Consider the following 16,932-nt stretch of genomic DNA (forward strand, 5'->3'; position numbering starts at 1 on the left):
GGTGGACATCGGCTAGAAATGAACTCTACAACAAAAGGAAAAAATTGCTGTCCAGGACCAAGGAGGAACACGTGCCAAATTGGAAGCAATCTCTCCTTGGCCTACACAGGCAAATAAGAGTATTAGTAAAGTCCTCCAAAGCTAACTTTGAGTCCAAATTGCAAGGCCTTCTTCATGTTAGTCCACAATCTAAGGGGAAACACCTAAATCTTCTCAGAAGTGATGGTCAAGGACACCACATACACAAATGCTGTGGATATAGCCAACCTGCTGACAGACAGGTTCAGTGAAAACTTCACCACCCCCTGTCCCCCCATCAGTAATCTAGGATACTTCCAGCACCTGCACCCACCCCTTATCTCTAGGGAACAAGTCATTACCACCCTGTCAAAGGCTAAATAACACAGCTTCCATGGGACCCGATAACATCCCAGGCTGTATCCTGCATCAACTCAGGCAGGAACTCGCAGCACCATTAAGCACTCTATTCAACCTAAGCCTGAGTACTGGTTTCATCCCAGCTGAGTGGAGGATGGCCGCCATCATCCCTCTGCACAAAGGTGGAAAGTCCACCAATCCAGGAAATTATAGACCTATCAGTTTAACTAGCCTGATTTGCAAGGCCATGGAATGCATTATCATGGACCATAGTAACAAGGACAATGGCAACCTCCAAATGCTTGATTCCACACAATTTGGTTTTATCAAGGGGAGATCATGCCTGTTAAATTTAGTAGACTACTTTGAGTCAGTCACCAAAGTCATGGATGAGGGGAAGATGGTGCAAGCCACCTACCTTAACTTATCCAAGGCCTTTGACACCATTCCCCACTCAGGCATAATAGATAAACTATCCCAGCTTGGTGTAAATCCATATGTGACCAGATGGGTAGCTAACTGCCTTACTGATAGAACTCAGTCAGTCAAAATAGAGAAAGCTACCTCATGTAGTAGACCCATAATGAGTGGCTTACCCCAGGGATTAGTCTTGGGGCCCCTGCTGTTTGGGATATACTTCTCTGAGGTGCAAGCCAAAACCAGAGGTCTATGGCTGACCAAGTTTGCATTTGACTGCAAGCTGGGCACTATCATTAACTCCCTTAGTGATGTAGATATACTACAAGAAGATCTCACCCAGACAAATGACTAGTCCCAGAAACACGGCTTCAAACTAAACATCAAAATATGCATCATCCTCCCCTTTGGGGAGAGTGACATCGCCACAGATTATCACATTGACAACAACATCCTAAGCATGCAAGCAGTTCTGAGGGAACTGGACACCCAAGTTGACAGCAATCTAACTTTTGACCACCATGTTGCCTCCATTGTACGAAGAGATTTCTATATGGCTTACCTCAGTAGTAAAGGTAATTCATCCAGGAGCATGGAAGTCATAACTTCCTTATATTCCTCTGTTATCAGGCCCATCATTGAGTATAACGCACTTTTCGGCATGTACCTCACAAAGCACATGCAGCAGCTGGAGAGACCACAGAGGTTCCTGACCAGGAGAATCCAGGGCTTCAAACATCTACTCTACATGGATAGGCTAAAAGCCCTGTTCCTCTACACAGTCTCATACAGACTCCTCTGAGATAATCTATGTCCGGCATACAGAACAATCTCTGACCCCACCTTGATGAAATTGCTGCATATCTGCAAGCAAACTCCACTCTTGTGACCCGCACGCAAAATCTTAACTTGGTATGCAACATCAATAGGACTTGCTGGTGGGACAGATTTGTGTCCCAGAGACTCCCGCCATCTGTGGAATAGACTCCCCCCTCCACATCAAGCAGAGCACCTCATTATCCCTTTTCAAGTGCAACCTGGATAACTGGATGGGAAACTGAAAATACACCCCTGGGATTCCACCTATGTCCCTGCTGGACAGGGGCATCGAGTGCTGACTTGTGGGAACATGGGCTAATTTATTGGCTAGGCTTATAAGGGCCTCGGGACCAGTAGACTAGTAACTTCTTATGATCCTATGACCCCATTACCAATATAACACTGCCAAAAGATTATGCCTTCTTATTATGGGAGTCAGTGGGAACAGACATTCTCAGTAAAAACAGTGAAACTTCCAAATGATGTAACAGCTTGTAACCACTAAATGACAGAATGTGGAACATTAGTAAACATATCTTAAAATGTTTAAGTCATAATTCCAAGCAGTGTCCAAACTGCAGTGTTGTGTGCATCATTTTCCCATTTGTTTTCACAAAATGTGCTTTCTAGTGCATACCTTTTTATTTGGACAGTAATCATCAGGTAATCTGCCAAAGAGAGAGTAACTACTTTGACATTTATAACCATAAGGAATGGGTTTTCATTTTTAGTTAGAGGTGGAATTTTACATCAGAAAATTTCTGTGAAACACAGTAAAACCCAGCATTGTTGTTATTAAACTTTCCAAAGGGACACAGCAATGTGCACAAAGACAGAAACAGGGAGAGAGAGAGAGAGAGAGAGAGAGAGAGAGAGAGAGAGAGAGAGAGGCCAATGTATTTATTTTATTTGTTGACAGGGATAATCTGTGTGATAATAATCCTTTTTCACTGGACATCTGTAAGACATGCATCCTGCTCTGGGCAGGACCTCAGTTGTGCATAAAGTTAACAACAGCACACAATAAGTTGCAGTTAAAAAAATAAGGTAATAATTAGCATATATAACAGAATAAAAGATTAATAATTTCACATAATACACGTTCTTAATAGTCTGTAGTTAGAATATAATACAAATGTGATAATTAGATACAAGTAGTGTATACTTACACAAAAGAGTTAACTATGACATGCCATAAACTGAGAAACAGAAGCACTTTATACTACAAGAGTAGGTGTGATGAGGGAGGAAATATAAGGCAGAGGTGACTTTACAACTATATTTGTTTCATTGCTAGTGTATGTTGCAATGTTTCTGTTTTTTTAAGGCTTTTAAAATGCAGGGTTGTGTGGTATATGTGTAATGATTTCAGGACGTTTATACTAGAGCTGTTAGAATAATACTGGAAAACATTTCATCACCATAATGATTCTTAAATCACATAGCTACAATGAGATTACATCATTTTCATGGTAATTCTACAGTTCGCAATGAAACAATTAATTACTGGTTGAATTCAAAACATTTGTTAATGAGTAGAGGAAAGTATAAGTTATTTTGAGTTGGATAGTAGCCAGATGATGACTTAAGTCAACGATTTTCTTAACAACAAACAATGATAGGATTGAGTCGAGCAGCGTTATATGTAACTACTCTCACATAGGCTTGCTCCAGCTTTGACATGTGAGCAGATTGAAACTGTGTGAGAATACATGAGGCATAAACCAGGCAAGGGGAGCATATATTTTGACTAGTGTACAAGCTTGGCTAGTCAGGAAATGCTTGGCTGTATAGGTCAAGTTTCTGATTGGTCTGGATGACTACTTGGTTAATATGGGGATCAAAGTTTAGTTTGATGTCCATTATGACACCGAGTACATTAGCAGTATTACTACAAGGGGTAATTATTCTTAGGTAAAATTTGAAAGACTTCTTATCTGGTGGTGGGTATGTTTCTGACTATGAATAGTATATTTGTTTGTTTTGTTTGTATTAAGGTACAGTCCAGAGTTTTCCATCCAGTCTTAAATATTAAAGAAACGGATTTGTAGCTGAGCTGTTCCTCAGAGAAAGACTTGACTGCAGTACAGGTAAGGTTGTTTAAAAATAAGTTTGTTAAATTATTGTTAAAATCCCTGTGCTACCAGAAAAGGTGGGTTCATTTATTTGCCATTTCCTATTCACTCAGTGCCAGTAAGAAAATAACTTTAATAAACCTTCACTAATAACAAGCTCAGTGTTATCAAATATAATGTGCTTAATGTAGAGCAAGTTGTGCCAACTCAGAAAGGATAACAAGTGACTGCACAGAACATTACTGGGGTCTTGAGTACTGTCGCAAAATGTAAAATAAAATGTAGTATGGAGGCGTGGTCTTCCCTGTTCAGGTTCATTCCTGGTTTGACTCCGCCCCTTCAGAATAGTTTTAATGGGAAGCACATAACTGAGGTCAGGTGATTTATCTGCCAGAACCTATTCCGAAGGGGCAGAGACCTAGTTCTTGATCGGTCTGACATTACTATTTAATTTGTGTTTTTTATAGTTTTATGTGAACCTGATGAAGTAGAAACATGAAAGTGCTTGTTCTGCTTCTGTTTTATCTGATTAAACAATTTTATATGGTCTTCTGAGTGGTGGTCCATGTGTTTTCTTCATTTATCATTTTTATACTACATTACTGTGGACCGTTAATCCTTTTTGGCCTCCTTTTTATTATTTTACCCGTCCATATCACTTGTAAATGACTTTATTGCTGGTTAATGGACCAGATTATATCATTAGTACTGTTACGACTGGTAATAATTCCTTAAACAGACAATCCAAAGTAAAACACTTAAGCAAGTCTTGTGACATCCAAAAGGGTTAGGTGTTTTCTGAACAGCCATAGGCTGTGTCTGTTCTTGGACATAAAGCCAGCTCATTGTTTTCCCAACTAGTTTCTGCATTGCCATAATGAAACGTGTTACCTTGCTGTCCAGAGTGGGATCTAGTGTCTGATACGAAGTGGAAAAGTGTGACATAGGTTAATAAGTTTGCACTGTTGGCATGTGTGCTCTTTCCCAAAATCATGTATGTATTTCTGACCTATCATTTCTACTTATGTATATGAATGTAAGTATTTTCATTTAATATGTATGAAGTTACATTAATATTATGCACATATAGTGAATTGTGCCGCATATATTTCCTCTTTATCTAGTTCATTACTTGGGCTTTGTATTCAGTTTGTAACTGAAAGAGTATTTAAGGGAAGCCCACTTTCATGGTTAAAAAATAAACAAATAAATACAACTAAAAATGGGGTTACAAAAAGACAGCTGACTTTTACCAGCCAGTGCATACATGCTTATATCCATCATTTTCTAATACACTTGTCCCAGTAAAGAACCCACAGTGTCAGCAAGCTCAGAAAGGTAGACCAGATTTCTCTATCCACAGCAACAATCTTTAGGTCAGTGTGCCCTGGATTTGCTCCAAGGCCTCCACTAAGTGGACTTTGTCTGGACACTTCCCATGGGAAGCACATCCAGAGTGTCCTCACTAGGTGCACAAACCATGTCAACTGAATCCTTCTAACTTGGAGAAGCAGTGACTGTACTTTCAGATTCTCCTGGATTGACAAACTCCTAACTCTGTCATGGAAAGTGAACCTGGCTATTTTGAAGGGAAATTTCCTTTCTGCCATTGGTATTTGCAATCTAATGCTTCCAATTACTACTCAAAGCTCATAAATGTAAGTGAGGGAGAGGACTTTGCCAAACTTCAAGCCCACCTCTGTCTTCATGTCGGTGAAAAGCATAGCTAGTGTCTTGCTGGCATGTCAGTGCCTATCAGTCAAATTCAGGAGACCCCTCCCCCCAAGAGTCATAGCTTGTACAAATGGTGCCTTTGGCAGTCTCCAAACCGGCAACCTCCCACAACCTGAAGTTGAGGACCAAAAAAACAGAAAATTCTTCCAAAGATGAACACCAAGAAAAAAAGAAATCCTGTGAACTGTGGCAAATAGTTTATACAAGCTCCTTCTAGTTACTAATACACATAACAAGCACATTGATGTCAGCTGTGGCTGCTTAAATGAATCCAGTTACTGCACTATTGCCTGATTGCTGCACTCTATTATAGGCTCATATGGTCATAGGAGAACAGTAGGCTAACTGCCCTGAAGGACCTTTTTAAGCCTAGTCAATAACCCAAGATCAGAATCAAACCCTGTACCTTTTGTTTATGAGGTGAAGACTTTAAACATTTTGTCAAACCCACCCACTTCTCCAGGAAAGGCAAGCAGCCATCAGTACAGGATTTCTATACTACTGTTCTAGAGGGTCCAAGTGGGCCAGGTAGGCAATACATTTTGTTTCTTAAAAATCTTTTTAAGGTCTGTAACCTTCTAAAAGTTCATTTCAAGACTTGGTCTTTCTGTTACCAAAACTGTAAAGACTGATTTGTGATTACTGTGTCCTCTCTACCTTGCTCTTTGCAAATACATTCTAACAATCCATTAATGTATAAGAACCTATTCTGTACCTCAGTGAATTATACGTAATTGATACAAATCATCTGACAGATGAACCATTTTACATCAGATTATTAAACAAACCAACATGTTTCAATAATAATATTTTTGTGAAATCACCAGACTTGTAAGGAATAATATCTTCCAGTGTGAGTGGAACCACTGCATTTAGAACATGCCCGACTGGTCTGTTATTCTCTGGTATTTATTGATTTATTTTTTACTGAAGATGTTGTTAACCAGGGATGTAAGCTGGTTCTGGAACCCTTTTGAGACCTGACCCAGGTGTAATTATACAAAGAGTTACAAAGCAATTACGTCATATATCATAAGGAGCAAACATCTTTCAGTGAAAGCATTCAACACTTCTCAATTACAAAGCAAGTGCATTAAGCAGTACCCTTTTCATCTGCTTTTACTGTACTTGTGTTTCTACCTACTTCATTTTACTTTTGCATCATCTTAAAAATACTCAATTGTATTTATTACTGCTTGGTGTAACTCATTCTAAGCCTTTTGGTTTAAACACTTGGGCTTCGGACCAGTTGTTTTGCACTGAGAGGGTTTGTGGTCTGCACTGTTGTGGCAGAACAGGTAGCTTACATCCTTCTAGGTTGGGAACTGCTGATTGAGGGCTCAGTGTCTGTTATTCTAAAAGTGTATTAATTCTGGTTTAAGCACTTGGGCTTTCAGGCCAGTTATTTTACATTAAGAGGGTTCATGGTCTGCACTCCTGTGGGAGGAGAGGCTGCACTCTGCCCTTCTGAGCTGGGAATTTCTGGTTAAAGGCTTATAGTGCATGCATATCTGAACTGCTTCTTACTGAAGTTGGTGCGCCTTGTTTGCTGTGGCATAGACTGGATTCGGGCCTGCTGGATCTAGCTTTGTTTGTGTAACTTGAGCACTAATCCAGACATTCTCTAAAGTATTCAATTGTATTTATTACTGCTTGGTTGTAACTTGATTAAAGTGTAGCTATCATTCTAAGTCTTTTGGATTAAGCACTTGGGCTTCAGACCAGTTGTTTTACATTAGGAAGGTTTGTGGCAAGCACTGTGGTGGCAGGACAGGTAGCTTTCATCCTTCTAAGTTGGGAACTGCTGATTGAGAGCCCAGTGTCCAAGTGTATTAGTTCTGGTTTAGGCACTTGGGCTTTAGGCCAGTTATTTTACATTAAGAAGGTTCGTGGTCTGCACTCTTGTGGGAGAAGAGGCTGGATTCTGCCCTTCTGAGCTGGGAATTTCTGGTTAAAGGTTTATAGTGCCTGAATATTTGAACTGTATCTTACTGAAATTGGTACACCTTGTTTGCTCTAGCATAGACTAGATCCAGACCTGCTGAATCTAGATTTGTTTATATGCTTGTTGTTTGTTTGCTTGTTATTTCCCTGGAAGCTAATTCCACCTAATACGTGGCTTCTCAGCGCTTCTGTGGATCACTAGTGATATCTGCATTGCTTACTGTACTTATTTCCTTGTTTCACTTCAAAGAAAGTTACTGTTTGTCGTTGTTGCATTTAGTTACTTGTAACACATTGCACTCAAGTTACCTGGCACTTGCTCACTAAAGCAATTATATAAGTCAGCACTAAAAATTAAAAGCACTACACCCTCACTCCCCACTGGCCCTTGTTTTCAATTATTAAGGAATTCCCAATATTATTCTAGCATGTCCAAAGGTCAGTTGTCAATCTCCTCTCCGGTCCAGCTGGTGAATCTGTGAATCTTGAGGCAATGTTATAACTGCCTCATGTACACAGACAACCCTCTCCTCCTCCCACATAACACAAATACTTGCGAGAGATGCAGCTATTTAGCCAAACTGGAGGCTGAGCTTTTTCAACTCAGGACTGGCAAGACCAGACAGGAGGAGAAGGCAACTACACACACCACAAAACCAGCCTCACATAATGCAACCACACCACTGAATCAAACACATAAACACACAAAGACATACTCGGAGGCTCTGAGTAAAAATTTACCTAAACAGCAGAGGCCTCCAAAGCAGACACCCAAACAACTGCTACCTCAAGACACCCCACAAGCAACACATAAACCACAAAAGCAGTGTGCAAAGCAGTCACAGCCCTTAAGGCCAAATACAACACCAAACATACTTGTCATAGGTGACTCCATAGTCAGACACACTGACGTCCCACTCACCAGGCTGAACAAGGAGAGGGTCACAGTAAGCTGCCTATCGGGCGCTAGAATCCGCCACATAACACAAGCACTCGGGTCACTCCACGGCAAGTACAAATATGACACAGTCATTGTCCATGCTGGTGTGAATGACCTGAGACGTACCTCCTTGGACTACATGAAAAGAGACATAGAGGAGCTCTCTGATTATGTAGCCCATGCAGGTATGACCCTGACCCTGAGCAGTATCCTTCCTTCACCAAGAATGATGCCACAATATAGAGACAAGATGATCAGCTTTAACAATTGGCTTAATGTCTGGTGTCATTCAAAGGGGATCCAGTGTCTGTCTGCCTGGGATGACATGCTTGACAAGCCATGCTGCTTCGCAAGGGATGGCTTGCACCTGTCACCCCTGGGATTCCGGATATTGGCTAAGGCTCTTGCCACCCCCATAGTGCCTTTTTTAGGCAAGGCTCAAATTCTAAACCTACCACCCTAGAAAACAAAAATGGGAAAAAACTGAGGGTAATGCTGCTCAATGCCAGAAATCTAAATCTCAAAATGCACACACTCGAGGCCCTTCTCAGTATGGAGAACATCGATGTCTGTGCTGTAACTGAAACATATTTCAAGGCTCCTGAGAGCACCCTGGCACTATTAGATTTTACCTCATATCATGCGTTCTGGCCCCAAAACCCGGACCACACCACAAAAGGAGGGGGTGTATCCATATTCATAAAGGATACCCACACCTCCAGGTTGGTGGCAACGCTAAAGCTGGAAACCATCCAGGTGCAACTAACCATAGGCAAAACTGCTCTACAAATTGTAGCATGCTACAGGCCACCCTCTCAAACTCAGGAACCCCACACAGCCTTCCTGAAGACACTGGAGGGTATAAATGTATCTCCAAACACCATCATATTGGGTGACTTCAGCTACCTGAATATAGACTGGGAACATTACTCAAGCCCTAACTTTCTAGCCCAATGGTTCCTGGAGTTCATAAATTCAAATGCCATGGAACAGCTAGTCACTGTTCCCACGAGAGGAGAAAATATACTAGATCTCATTATCACAAACATGGGGACAAAATGCTCCACACCGGAAGTATATCCCTCATTGGTGAGATCTGATCATAAACTAATCTCACTGGAAATCCACATCCCGCCCCTACCCCAAACAAAAAAGACCACAGTGAAGAACTTCTCTAAAGCAAACTTCACACTACTCAAGACTGCTGTGGTATCCTTTAAGGCCCCTGAGCCAGTGGAAACCACAACCCAAGTTGTGGAAGCCCTTACAAATGCCTTCTATGAACACCTCCAGGACTGCATGGATCAGGCAATCCCAAATAAAACCAAGACTCTTTCCACAAAGGGCAAACATCCAGTCTGGTGGACCCCAGCCATTAACAAACTTTACAATAAGAGGAGAAAGCTATTACATGATAGAACAAAATCCATAAAAGGTAAGTCACCCCGATCATTATTAGTAAAAAAATATGAGCACTCATAAAATCAACTAAGGCCAATTTTGAGAGAAAAATTGCCATGGATTCAAAGGACAATCATAAGGCCTTTTTCAGCTATGTTAGGAACCTGGGTGGAAACTCCCAGATATGCTCAGAATTAGTCCAAAATGATACAAAAATCACTGAACCCACAGACATTGCCAACATACTGGCAGACAGGAGCAGTGCGAACTACACCCACATCTTCGCCGCTAGAATAGAGATAACTATCCCAGCAGAGTGTAGCCTCCCAGACATCTCAAATGCGCAGGTGAAAGCTGCTCTCTCTAAAGCTAAAAACACAGCATCAATGGGACCGGATCGTGTTCCCGGCTGTGTGCTACACGAGCTAAATGAGGAATTAAACCCGCACATAAGGCAGCTGTTTAATCTCAACCTTACCACAGGATACGTGCCCAAGGAGTGGCGTACGGCAACTGTGGTCCCACTCCACAAAGGCGGTGCCTCTACGGACCCTGGTAATTACCGTCCCATAAGCTTAACAAGTCTAGTCTGCAAAGCTATGGAGAGGATCATAATGGAGCTCATAAACAAAGATATAGGGGACTTGCAGACATTGGACCCGACCCGGTTTGGCTTCGTCAAGGGAAGATCATGCCTTTTGAACTTGATCGACTTCTTCGAAACAGTCACCAAGGCCATTGATGAGGGAAAGGCAGTCCATACAGCCTACCTTGACCTTGCAAAGGCTTTCGACACAATACCCCACTCGGGTATTGTAGAAAAACTTACCAGCTTAAATGTAAACCCATATGTCACAAGATGGGTTGCAAACTGGCTTAAGGACAGAACCCACAGGGTTAGAGTTGCTGGCGCTATGTCAGACTCCAAGCCAGTCACAAGTGGTGCCCCACAGGTCTCGGTCCTTGGCCCCCTATTGTTCGGCATCTACTTCTCAGAAGTACAGGCCAACATGGGAGGACTTTGGCTGACAAAGTTTGCAGACAACTGCAAACTGGGCACCATAGTGGAAAGTGCATCGGACACGGATATCCTTCAGAAGGGACTCACGGAAACAGATAGCTGGTGCCAGAGTCATGGCCTGAAGTTAAACGCCAAAAAATGTATAGTCATACCCTTCGGGAAAAACAAGGTAACCCCAAGCTACCATATAGGTGGCAATCCACTAAGCACAGAAGAGGTTATCAGGGACCTGGGGACCCAGGTTGACAGTGGCCTTTCTTTTGACACTCACGTTGCTAAAGTGGTTAGAAAGACCTTCTACATTGCCCACCTGATCATGAAGGGATTCACATCCAGATCTAGTGAGGTCATTGTTCCCATGTACTCTTCACTTATCAGACCAATGATCGAGTACAATGCCCCATTCGGGATGTATCTCACCCGACATCTGCAGCAATTGGAGAGACCCCAAAAGTTCCTCACCAAAAGGATAAAGGGACTCCAAAATCTGTCATATGCTGCCAGATTGAAGAAACTCCAGCTCTATTCAGTCGCATACCGTCTGCTCAGAGGTGACATGTGCCTGACATACAAGGCCATGTCCAACCCGGAATTAATGGACATGCTCCACCTCAAAAAATCCAAATCCACCAAAACCACTAGAGCAAGCGACTTAAACCTTAGCACGGATATAAATAGGACGTGCTGGAGGGATAGATTTATCACTCAGAGACTCCCTATGCTGTGGAATAAAATCCCGGTCCATGTGAGGCAGAGCACCTCGCTGGCTCTGTTCAAGAAAAATCTTGACCTGTGGATAGGAGATCGTAGGTTTACCCCGGGAATCATCTCTGTGTCACTGCTGGACAGAGGCACAACAAACTAATGGGCACAGCATTTTTTCATATAAGGGGTGGCGTATGCCACAAAAATTTGGGCTAGGCCTATAAATGCCTTAGGGCAGATAGCCTAGTATAAACCTATGAACCTATGAACCTATGAACAAACATCCTAATGAGGTAAACATGCTGAAGTTATGTAGATATTAAACAGTGCCAACATTCATTCTTTTGTGTTAGCAGCGTATGTGTAGGCAGCAGTCTTCACATTATAGAGAACATTCATTTTTATATAAGAAAAAGGTTGTAGAGAACTGTATTTAATAATACGGCCTACCCTCTCAGTCATTATTACTTGACTAATGCCAGGTAATAGGAAGTGCAAGTAAGCTCTTCTATAGTACCAGTTAGTCCCATTGTAACCAGATTAACTTAGGCAAAAACAAATTGAAATGATCATCCACAACAAGCATGTCTGTTACCCTTACATACTAGATATAGTTTTCATCTGGGTCCTAAACATTAACTTAAAACAATAAATAAAGAAATATAATTCCTTTATTATTATTATTTTCACCCCAGAAATATGAATAGCTGTTGCTCCCTTCCCTCCCATCCCATACTTTACCATGTTGGGACAAGAACAAGCATCTGGACAATTACAGTCTGAGGAGCACCAGGTCAGTATGTGGGCAAGTATATGGACAATAGCAGGATGAGGAGCACTGGGTCAGGATATGGACAAGCATCTGGACAAAAAAAGGATGAGGAGCAACAGGTCAGGATGTGGACAGGCATCTGGACAATAACAGTCTGAGGAGCACCAGGTCAGTATGTGGACAAGTATATGGACAATAACAGGATGAGGAGCACTGGGTCAGGATATGGACAAGCATCTGGACAAAAAAAGGATGAGGAGCAACAGGTCAGGATGTGGACAAGCATCTGGACAAAAACAGAAAGAGGAGCACCAGGCCAGGATGTGGACAAGCATCTGGACAATAACAGGATGAGGAGCACCAGGCCAGGATGTGGGCAAGCATCTGGACAATAACAGGATGAGGAGCAACAGGTCAGGATGTGGACAAGCATCTGGACAAAAACAGAAAGAGGAGCACCAGGCCAGGATGTGGACAAGCATCTGGACAATAACAGGATGAGGAGCACCAGGCCAGGATGTGGGCAAGCATCTGGACAATAAAAGGATGAGGAGCACCAGGTCAGGATGTGGACAAACATCTGGACAATAAAAGGATGAGGATCATTAAGATATAATGAACAGCAACAATCACCCATTGTACGTGTGTGCTGCATGTGAACTGTGACACACTTGGCCAGGTGGAACCTCAGTTTAACACATTGTTTAAGGGCAGAACTTGAGCAAACTCCTCAGTCTTGCTCAACAGGATGTGACAAGGATACAAGGCACCATGATAGAACGAGGAGCTCCGATTACACACTCACAAGAGTTTGTTCTACTCAAAGTACCATGAACATGAGCACACTGGACTTTAGTTCAACATATTATCAAGTTGTGAAAAGGATCCCTGTCTTTAAATGTGCTGTACAGCCCCTTATGCTGTTGTCAAGCTTTGGGATGATGCAACAATGAGGAGAATCAGGATGAGCTGAAGGTCCACAGCATGACGGAACAAAGGTGACGACCAACAAGATGACATAAAGAGCACCAGTTACATGCTGGTAAGTATGCATGTATTTATATTTATATAACTGTTGTTAGCATTGATGCTTGTGAATGCCTATGTCTCTGTAGACAGCTGGCACTTGTCAGGATGAAAGGTGGTCCCACTAAACATTGCTGTGGCTGACCACCTTGATGTTGTACACAGGCTTGTCATAATTTAGCAGCATTACTATCCAAAGCCAGTCTATGTACCTGCCATTTCTGATAAGAAAGTTCCATGTATGAAGAGTTGTGTGTTCATCAGCAAATGCGGTTCCTTGTATAAATTGTTGAATACTCATCAACAAATGCGGATCTTTGTATAAATAGTTGAATTTTCATCAATAAATGAGGCTTCTTGTATAAAGAGTTGTGTATTTATGAACAAATGCGGTTCCTTGTATAAATTGTTGAATACTCATCCACAAATGCGGTTCTTTGTACAAATAGTTGAATATTCATCAACAAATGCAGCTCCTTGTATAAGGAGTTGTGTGTTCATCAAAGACTGTGGGTGCACTACATAATCAATTATTTAAAAAGTACTGCAGGGTGGGAGGAGACAGAGGTACATGTATTGAAGCATTGTGGGCAACACAAACTAGCATTGAAACTATTCCTTGCAAATTAGCTTCTGAGTCGTAATTCATGTAGTAGGTGAAAGCAGGAGCACACAATGTCTGCATGAATTAGAACCAGCAGCAGATCATTGCAAAGTACATTGAATACAAATATGGAGAAACACTGAGGTTTGCACATATTTACAGATGCATAATGAAATTACGTAACATTTTGTGAGTCGCAAGGGGTTTTCAGTACTGTCTCTTGCTCACATCTGTGTTCTAACAGATACTTTATTTATCAGATACACGTTTTATGATGTTTCTTGTGGCTTTAATTGTTCTCAAGGATGCATTAACCATTCAAAATCCATGCCTTGTTAAAGCAGCTGCAACACAAACATGGCAATGTGCCGCTGCATTGAGGAGGACTTTTGAACTTGGACCAAGGCGATGGAGAAAGTCCTCTTTTCTTTTTGCATAAAATTTTTAACATCCATCAGAGGCACCATCATTCTGGGCAGATGTGACACACATTTATTATCTCTCCTGAAGGACGAAAGAACATACTTTAGTGAGCTTTGTTATTTATGTGGATGGAATACAGGACACAATCTGAGAAAGAATATGCATTTACAGTTTGTTTTGATTAACAAGAATTACATGCATGTAGCGAGGTATTTCAGGTTGAGCTTGCAAATTAGCACCAAAGCTGTTCTTTCCAAATTTGCTTGTCGGTTCTTCTGTTTTATTTATTTATCTGTTGACATTTGGTATGAGGGAAAGTCCGACAGGATGAGGAACCCATTTACAGCGATGGCTCCGAGAGAAAAGCTCCCAAAAGCACATACAGATGTAAAAGATTTTACAGTTATAACTAAATATTACGTGTTACTAGTAACAAGTACAGACATTAATAGTTTTTACAGCTATAAAGCCTACATTAACTACAATAAGCTGTAAATGTAGGTTAACCATTCAGAGTCAACAGCCTTGTGAAACTGGCTATAATAAGTCATTCGTGTGCTGAAGTATTGAGGAAGACTGTTAAACTCTGACCAGCATAGTTAGAGAAGCCACCAGCTGAACTGGCTATAATAAGTCATTCATGTGCTGAAGTATTGAGGAAGACTGTTAAACTCTGACCAGCACAGTTAGAGAAGCCACCAGCTGTGCTTTGGCAAATGCCACAGAGTCTTTTAGCTCTGCCCGACTACCACCAAGAAGGGCATGTGGGACATAAGTTTAACGCCTCATTCCTTGAAGGAAACTACATAAATCAGGTGGCATTTTTCAATGTACTGCTAGATGGGATACCAGCAGGCGTGCAGGAATGTTTGAAAATGGAATTATCTCTAAAAGATATATTACATCTTCTTCTTCCTCTTTTGTTACTGGATAAAGAGCATCTAGCCAAATACTTTTGATGTTCTGAATATTTTTGAGCGTGTTTGCGTATTTGCCTAAAGAAGAGCATGTCTTTAAAAGTGCCAGGTTGGAAAGAAAAGGAGTAACAAGATGGGACAGAAAATAGCAACACTGAAATCAAAAGATGGGACAGAAAATAGCAACACCGAAATCAAAAGATGGGACAGAAAATAGCAACACTGAAATCAGAAATGAAACCTGAACAAGAAATGCCACAAAGTACTGACCTGCTAAATATCAATTACATAAACTGCATACAAATAAATGTTTTGCAGTGTGCAAGCCCCCTGCACCCCTGTGTGGGGGGATTCATCCCTTTACTCACGTTCGTACATATCACGACCGACCCTAAAGAAATTATGGGAGAAAACAGGGGGACCTTAGTTGTTAATTTATCCAGTAGGTCTTTGGATGTTTTTGAAGAAGAAGTCCTGAACAAAGGACTAAATTTTATACCTACATGTGATAGTGACCTAACAGACTCAGTTCTAGATATAAAGATGTTCACTAGAAATATTCAATTGAAATTAGATTTTGGAACTCAGCGAAATATTAACAGGGAAGCGGACATAGAGAGATTCAGACCTAATAGCCTATATGTCCCCTCCCTACATCCAGTACTAGATACTTTTACAAGAATGGTAGAAAATGATATTTATAAGTACTATGAAAGTAAGGATAGTAATACTATAAGGAAACGTCAGTTTAATTTGACTTACTTACAGAGACAAGCATTGACTAATCTTAAAATGACCATTCCATAGTCATAAGACCAGCTGATAAGGGTGGTCCTGTGGTTATTTTAGACACTTCTTGCTATGTTGACATTATGACCACTATGTTGAGTGATGAACTATTTTATGCTAGTATAACTCTTTTAGAGGTTGGTGTGAAGGTCTTCCAAGTGTATGACACTCTAGAGGATTTATATAAAAGTCAAATTATCTCTGACACTTTATTCGGATATCTCAAAGTAAAAAACCCTCTTATCCCGATCATACAGGGGCTGCCAAAGATACATAAATCTTTGAACACCCCTCCCATGAGACCAATAGTAGCAGGGCAGGGGTGGCTAACTGAGCCCTTTTCTATTATTTTGGAATTCTTTACGAGACCTTTAGTAGATGTGAATGAGCATATACTGAGAGACAGTAAACATTTTTTAGTTGATTTATATGAATATACTAGTACCTTGGAAGATAGGGAACCCTATTTTCTTGTAACACTTGATGTAGTAAGTCTATTTACTAAGATTCCAAATGAAGAGGGTCTAATAAGGTTCCAGAGGTCTGTTCGAAACCATTCAGATTTTAATGAAGGGACTGTTGACTTACTTTCATTGTTTTTAGAAATTGTCCTTGAGAACAACATTTTTGTGTTAGGAACATATTTACATACAAAAGATGGCGTAGCTATGGGCACTTCATGTGCCAATAGCTACGCCAATATTAATGTAGCCGACTGGGAAGAGAATTCTTTATTTGTTTTATCAGAGTTCCAGGAAAATATTGGTCACTACAGACGTTTTGTAGATGACCTTTTTTTCATCTGGAAAGGGATGAAGAATCTCTTGGATTTCTTTGAAATAGTTAATGGACTCTCAGATTTTTTGAAATTCACTATCAATTACTCCCAAAATGAAGTGTCACTTCTAGATATACATATTAATAGATTACCTTCTGGTCTTTTGAATACCTCTATATACAGGAAAGC

At 41.0% G+C, this 16,932-nt stretch overlaps 1 long non-coding RNA gene across 1 annotated transcript in view; it reads left to right on the top strand.

Moving 5' to 3' along the window:
* Positions 1-3,284: 3,284 nt before the first annotated feature.
* Positions 3,285-16,932, top strand: part of LOC122798842 — a 174,060-nt gene continuing 160,412 nt past the window's right edge. The window contains exons 1-2 of the long non-coding RNA XR_006364309.1: positions 3,285-3,514; positions 3,612-3,704. This is a non-coding gene — a long non-coding RNA (uncharacterized LOC122798842). The remainder of the gene's footprint in view (positions 3,515-3,611; positions 3,705-16,932) is intronic.

The sequence above is a fragment of the Protopterus annectens genome, chromosome 3.part1 (genome assembly GCF_019279795.1).
Source record: "Protopterus annectens isolate FY-2018-M chromosome 3.part1, PAN1.0, whole genome shotgun sequence".
Taxonomy (NCBI): domain Eukaryota; kingdom Metazoa; phylum Chordata; order Ceratodontiformes; family Protopteridae; genus Protopterus; species Protopterus annectens.